This window comes from Capra hircus, unplaced genomic scaffold, assembly GCF_001704415.2.
Source record: "Capra hircus breed San Clemente unplaced genomic scaffold, ASM170441v1, whole genome shotgun sequence".
NCBI lineage: Eukaryota > Metazoa > Chordata > Mammalia > Artiodactyla > Bovidae > Capra > Capra hircus.
Window position 1 is genome coordinate 9,142 of NW_017190078.1, and position 6,093 is coordinate 15,234.

At 40.6% G+C, this 6,093-nt stretch overlaps 1 long non-coding RNA gene across 1 annotated transcript; it reads right to left on the reverse strand.

Moving 5' to 3' along the window:
* Positions 1-3,499: 3,499 nt before the first annotated feature.
* LOC108634799 lies at positions 3,500-4,739 on the reverse strand. The gene is made up of 2 exons (XR_001917695.1): positions 4,632-4,739; positions 3,500-4,041 (listed from the first exon to the last, which is right to left on the reverse strand). It is a non-coding gene; the product is annotated as an uncharacterized LOC108634799 (long non-coding RNA).
* Positions 4,740-6,093: the final 1,354 nt, after the last annotated feature.

Consider the following 6,093-nt stretch of genomic DNA (forward strand, 5'->3'; position numbering starts at 1 on the left):
GTATTGCTTTCTTTCTTTCTTTTTTTTTTTTTGCATATAGTGTTTTTCATCTCTTCTGTCAGCTACAGGTATTCTTCTGAGTGTTCCTTTTCACTCCCATTGAATTATCGGAATTAGACTTTTCCACCATTGAGTTCATTTTGTCTGAATTATGTATGTTTGGACTGGATCCATCAAAGAATTCCTTCAGTGGTTTCAGACTTGTTTCTATCTTTGTCTATCTTGGAAAGAATTGAATCCTCTCAGTCTCAGTTTCCTTATTTGTAAAACCAATAGACAGACTCTATTCAACTCAGTGTACTCATAGAAATTAATTTATTTGCAAATGTTTCCCAATTATTAACACGTGTCAGGCAGTCTCATATGTGCTAGGGACATGAGGATCGTGACTAAAGTCCTTTTTCCACCTAAACGCTTGAAGGGAGTTTGCACAAACACACACGCGCAGACACATACACACACACACACACACACACACACGTGCAGATACAAGGCAAATAATAGTGATGTGTGAGGATATTTTAGAGAAAACTATGTAGAAAAGCTCTTCCAAAGTGACTTTTAGGGCAAAGACTTGAGTGAAGAGAAGAGTGAGCCTTGAGTATCTGGGGTACACTGTACCAGTGAGAGGCGATGGCGAGTGCTGAGGCAGGGCAGAGGAACTGCAGGGAGGACAGTCACCCAAGAGACAATGTCTCCAAGTGGGGTTGAAGACACTGGATCTGAAAGATGTAGCAAAGATTTTGATAATCTATTCACAGTTTTCCAGCCATACTATGCTGAAGTTCAAAGTCTCAACTTTATGTAATTCTCTACTATCACATCTATTTTCTTTTAACTGAAAGTACATATGATCTTTTAAAGACAGTTTTTAAAAATGGTTGAAAGGACTAAGGAATATATGTATACCTATGGCGGGATGGCATCACCGACTCGATGGACGTGAGTTTGAGTGAACTCCGGGAGTTGGTGTTGGACAGGGAGGCCTGGCGTGCTGCAGTTCATGGGGTGGCAAAGAGTCGGACACGGCTGATCAACTGAACTGAATTCAAATGATGACTGATTCACGTTGAGGTTTGTCAGAAAAGAGCAAAATCCTGCCAGGCAAGTCTTCTTCAAGAAAAATTAAATAAATTTAAAAAATTAATTCTTTTCCAAACCAAAAACTTATTTTATGAGAGTGATGATAGGAAAGGTAGCTCTGTTATTAAGAGTGTTCCCATCTTATAGGGAAGTGGACTCCATTAAATTCCATCACCTTATAGGCAACAAAATGCATAGAGAATTTTATTGTTGTGCTTCCAACACTAAAAAGATCTGATTTTATTTTTAGGGGTGTTGACTTTGTACTCATGGATAGGGCTCCGGCCTAATATTATGACACAATTCCCTCCCCAGTTTTGTCTTGAAGAAAAACAAGAAAAAGGAAAACAAAAAATAATTAATTTTTTTTAATTTTAGGAGGACATGATCAACACATTCAGAAAGTTCATAAAGCTTTGCTGTATGAAGTGGGTAATCAGAGACTGATCTCTTCATTGTCAAGAAACATGAAGTTAAGGAAAAGAACACAACCAAACCCTTTAAAAGACACAAGTTTTCTTATTAAATTGCATCCCATACCGTCTCCACTAGAAGTGATCACAATCATGACTCCTAATAATCACTCTCTTGCCTTTTCTTTATGGTTTTCAACCATTGGTATAGGAATATCTCTAAAAATTATAGTTGTTACTAGCTTTTGCACTATATAAATGGCATTATACTGTATACCGTGGTTTTGTCTCTCATCTTTCTGTTGACACTATGTAGCTTTGGTTTATCAACTAGTGAATTTTAGTATGTCATTGTATGGCTATACAGCACTTCATTTCATTCCTTGTTGTACTATTGGTTGACCTCAAAGTTGTTCCCTTTTTGGAGCTGTTAGGAATGCTAGGACATTTTCTTCATGTCTGTTAGTGTACATGTTCACACATTTCTCTAGGGAATGTTCCCAGAAGTATCCCACTTCTACTTTTACAGATAATGCAAAACTATTTTCCAAAGTACTTGCAACAATTCCAGACTCCTCTCAGAGGTGTAGTGTATTTGCTGCTTGTCCTGTGTCTCAATTAGTTTGTCATTTCCACACTTTTGAAGGCTTTACCCATCAGGTGTACATTTTGAATACTCTATTAAATGCAAGTGATTTTCAGAAGCTGTAAAAATAATTTTGTTGGCCATATTAAGGCATTTTCTTTGTAAAGTGACTGTTGTCGAGTTTTCTCTTCAGTGTCTGTTTATGACTGACTTTATAAGTTATTTACGTATTTTGGATACTGAGTTTTAATAACAGTTAGCCTAACACCTGGCAGCCAAGATTTTCTCTTAAGTTTTCCTCCAGAAATTGTAGAGTCTCAGATCTTATGTTTTAGTGTGTGATACAATTTGAGTTAACATTTATATGGTGTTAGGTAAAGGCCAAGCTTCAATTACTTCTGTCTCAGTATCCAACAGTTTGAGTACCATTTATTGACAAGGTTATTTTTCATCTGTTGAATTACCTAGACACCCTTGTTGAAAATCAATTGACCATGGATGGTGTGGATCTATGTCTGGATGTTCTATTATTGCGTTGATCTCTGTGTCTTTTCTTATGGGCTAGCATCCTGTCTTAATTAGTGCAGCTCTATAATGCAATCCTGTGATTCATTCAGCAATTTTGATTTATCTTTAATTTACAGTTGAGAATCACATAGATATAAATTTTGGGGCTGTTAGGCCATCAGCATACTATGGCTGTCAAACTTTGAATAAATAATGAAAATCATTACTAAATCTTCGGACCCCAACTTCTCTGACCCTATTTGGAGGCAGTGCCTCCTTGATCACTGTCCTTTCGGTGGTTAATTTCCTCTGCCTTAGCCCTTGCCATCACCTCTCATGGTACAATGTATACCAGATACACTCAAAGCTCACTCATTTCTTCACTCAAGTCATTGCCCCAAAAGCCACTTTGGAAGAGCTTTTCTCCAAATTTTCTCTAACGTATACACATGCAGGACTATTAGTTGTCTTCTGTGTATGTGTGTGTGCAAAATGCCCTCAAGAATTTAGATGGATAAGGATGTTGGTCACCATTATCATGGCCCTGGCATATAAGAGATGGCCTGGCATGTATCAATTATTAAGAAACTTTTGTATATATATTAATTTCTATGAGTACACTGAGTTGAATACATTCTCTCCTAATTTTCTCAGGTAAGGAAACTGAGGCTGAGAGAATTCAGTTCTTTCAAGTGTCCTACAAGGTAGAGAGATAGACACGTTTGAAACCAATGAAAGAATTCCTTGATGGATCCAATCCAAAAGACATATTTCAGGCAAAGCTGAACTCAGCGAAGGAAAGGTCTAACTCCAAAAATCCAATGGGAGGAAAAGGAACACACGGAAGAATACTTGTAGTTGACAGGAGACATTAAAAACACAAAGTGCTAAAGAAAAACATAAGAAGAAATGTGGACTCAACTATGACACAGGCTTTATTGGAGAAGCAAAGAATAGACACACTAAGTGCCCACAGGCTAGAGATCAGAACCCGGATTACAGACAGGCACATGGCAAAGAGCAATCAGGCGGTTGCTCTTTATCCCACAGGGTGATGTCAGCTTCAGGAAGCAAGCCATTTCTCTGTCAGCTGTCAGTCCCAGGAGGGAGGTTAAGGGAAGATGCAATCCATCACCATGGCCGAAGGGAGGACAATGGAAGAGCCTGGATCTTGTTTCTTGGTGCAGATGAAATCTGGTGCTGTTACTTCCACTTGGGTGGACACTTCTGCTCCCATGGTGGGCATGGTGGCCCAGGAGGGCATTTCTGCTGGCTCACTGGAGGTGGGCATGGATGGGGTGGGCAAGGCTCATGGCACTTCGGTGGGCACACTTTTGGAGGTGGATGGCAGGGCTCCTTGCACTGATGGTGATGCTGATGCTGATGCTGCTGTGGATGTGGATGTGGATGCGGATGCGGATGGTGAGGCATCCTTCCTGGGTCTCAAGGAATCTGAAATACAAACAGACAGCATTTGTTCATAACAGAAATGTCTTACTCTCCCATTAACAGGGAGCCCTGTTCTACTACTTTCTAAAGAAAAAAATCCTTACACAAGTGCTGTGTGAATACAAGCACACTCTGAAGAAGAATAATCAGGATGTGAAACTTGTAGCCAATCTCAAAACACATCTCTACTAATTTCTCCCATGAGGTCCTGGTTGCTGGTCTAACTGACTTGACTGTTGGCTTCCAAGGAGAAATGCAAAGGCCCAAACCAGCACTCAGTGGAACTGAAGGCTGGGCAGGGTGCACTGAAACACGGCATCTCATCTCCCTTACTCTCCATGGTTAAGATTGTGCCATTGACTGCATTCCTCCCGTCACATTGATTAAGAAGTCAGACACAGTTAAGAATTAAGATTTTTTATTTAAATAATCTTAATATATTGAAGTCAAGAACAAGTACTGAAAACTACCCCTAAATTCTCATTATCTTCTTATTCCCATAGAGAGCACGAATTGGTTAAAATACAGCCACTTCTACGCTAAGATTATATCCTACCACACGAGTGCTAAAAACCTCCAAAATCTGTACTCACCAGAGGCTCCAAAGAAGACCTATGACTGAATATCACGAAGATAGCAGCACGGTGGGAGAGACTCCTTTTATAAGGACCAGGCAGCTCCACCCAGAGGGAACATCCCAGATCTCAGCATGATGCACTTGTTTCCCACCCCAAATACCATGTGCTTGCGATCTCAAAAATAAATTGCCACACTCATGCTGATATCACAAAGCTCCGTTGCCCGTGGACGTTCCTCACCCTTCACTGAGGGAGTGCAGAGTGAGTCACTCCATACATTTGTCTCAAAGCCCCAGTGCCAATGTCATGCACCAGTTAGGAAATATGAGGAATTCTTTGACAATGCTACTGCTCCTCCATGGTTAAGATTGTGCTTCCCACATTCCCCAGCTCCCTATGCATCTGGTATGGAAAACTTACTACCGCCATTCCATTTCACCTTCAGCACCCAGCTTTGTCTCCCTCAATGGTAATGACTAAGCTTTACTAAATGCACATATCTTAACCTTACCCATAGTTTTCTAAATTCCCCTTATACCCTGTTCTACTGATCTCTGGCTTTTCTTGACACTTAAATGACTTAACCATGGCACCAAGTCTATCATGATTTTCCAGTACTAACAGTCTCGTTTCAGTTGTGTTTTCACATGGCTCCATAATGGACATAACAGGACAACATGATCCCACAGGTTTCTCAGCCATAAGCTCATAGGCTTGGGGCCCCTTCATGAAACTACTTTTTGCTGCCCCACGACCATGAGTCATTTGTGGTCTAGTATTGTTTGTTGCTGTTCAGTTGCTCATTCATGTCCGACTCTTTGTGACCCCATGGACTGCAGCATGCCAGACTTCCTTGTCTTTCACTATCTCCCAGAGTTTGCTCAAACTCATGTCCATTGACTCAGTGATGGTTGGATGTTTTCATCCAACCATTTCATCCTCTGTCGTCCCCTTCCCTCCTGCCTTCAATATTTCCCAGCATCAATGTGTTTTCCAATGGGTTGGCTCTTCACATCAGGAGGCCAAAATATTGGAGCTTCGGCTTCAATATCAGTCCTTCCAGTGAATATTCAGTTGATTTCCTTTAGGAGTGACTGGTTTGAACTCCTTGCTGTCCAAGGGGCTCTCATGTGTCTTCTCCAGCACCACCGTTCAAAAGCATCAGTTCTTCAGTGCTCAGCCTTCTTTATGGTCCAAATCTAACATCCATACATGACTACTAGAAAAACTGTAACTTTGTGTATAGGGACCTTTGTCAACAAAGTGATGTCTCTGCTTTCTGATACACTGTCTAGGTTTGGTATAGTTTTCTTCCCACGAGCAAGCGCTTTTTAATTTCATGAGTGCAGTCTCAGTCCTTGGTGATTTTGGAGGCTCAAGAAATAAAGTCAGGCCTGTGTTCATTTTTCCCCCATCTATTTCCCATGAAGTGATGGGATCGAATGCTATGATCTTAGTTTTTTGAATGTAGAGTTTT